The sequence below is a fragment of the Rattus rattus genome, chromosome 1 (genome assembly GCF_011064425.1).
Source record: "Rattus rattus isolate New Zealand chromosome 1, Rrattus_CSIRO_v1, whole genome shotgun sequence".
Lineage (NCBI taxonomy): Eukaryota > Metazoa > Chordata > Mammalia > Rodentia > Muridae > Rattus > Rattus rattus.
In genome coordinates, this window is record NC_046154.1 from 234218974 (window position 1) to 234220145 (window position 1172).

At 47.2% G+C, this 1172-nt stretch overlaps 1 pseudogene; it reads right to left on the reverse strand.

Annotated features, from left to right (window-relative positions):
• Positions 1-331: 331 nt before the first annotated feature.
• Positions 332-753, reverse strand: LOC116890109 (annotated as a pseudogene).
• Positions 754-1172: the final 419 nt, after the last annotated feature.

The following is a 1172-nucleotide window of genomic DNA, read 5'->3' on the forward strand; positions in this document are numbered from 1 at the left end:
TCTTTTTTTTTTTTTTTTTGGTTCTTTTTTTTTTTTTTTCGAGCTGGGGACTGAACCCAGGGCCTTGCACTTCCTAGGCAAGCGCCTACCACTGAGCTAAATCCCCAACCCCTTCCTCTTCTTCTTCCTCCTTTTCCTCCTCTTCTCTCTCTTCCTCCTCCTCCTCCCCCTCCTCCTCTTCTTCCTCTTCTTCCTCCTTTTCCTCCTCTTCTCTCTCTTCCTCCTCCTCCTCTCCCCTCCTCCTTCTTCAATGGGATCTTATGTAATCCAGGTCATGATCACAAATTTGCTAAGTAGCCGAAGATGACTTTGAATTCTTTTTTTCTTTTTGAGCCAAAATTTTATTTATTCATTTCTTGCATTTGAAGTATTCCTCGATGACATCCTTGGCCTGAGATTCTTTGCCATAGTCCTTAACCACCACGCAACTGCAACCAACCACTTTCCCTGGTTTCCCCTCTGGATCGATTTTACAGAGGCCTACCCATTCCCCTAGTTTCTTGTTGTCATCAACCTTTATCAGGTTGATCTGGTGCTCAGCACAGAGTGCCTCCACCAGTTTGACATACATGGGCTCATCACAGTTGGATGCAAGCACACAGAGATGGGCTTGGCGCTTGTCTAAGGCTTTGGCAGCTTCGCGTATGCCACATGCTAGGCCATCGTGGATGAGGGCGGTCTTCAGCACCTCTTGTTGACATCCATTACACCTCCAGCAGCTATGCCTTCCTCGGCCATGGCGGTGGATTACGGGTGACGCCGAATCTTGAATGCACCCGAGCTTCCGCCTCCGCAGAACTTGGTGGCGGCAGGGGAAAAAGCGACTTTGAATTCTTAATCTTTCTACCTTCACCTTTACCTCCCAAGTGCTGACATGTGCTGCCAAACCTGGTTCAGAAGTTTCTTTGAGGCTTTAGCTTTTATTGCTTTGTGAAGTTTATGGGATATGATGGCCATAGGTTCCCTCAATGCTGGGGCTACCATTCTCTTTGCCAACAGTGTGTGTGTGTGTGTGTGTGTGTGTGTGTGTGTGTGTGTGTGTGTGTGTGTGATTTCTGTCCATCTCTAGGAACTCCATATCCCCCCACTAGATCCCACATATGAGGGCAAACATGTCATATCATCTTTCTGAACTCTGGGTGGTATACACTAGGATTATCTGGAAGTCTTTA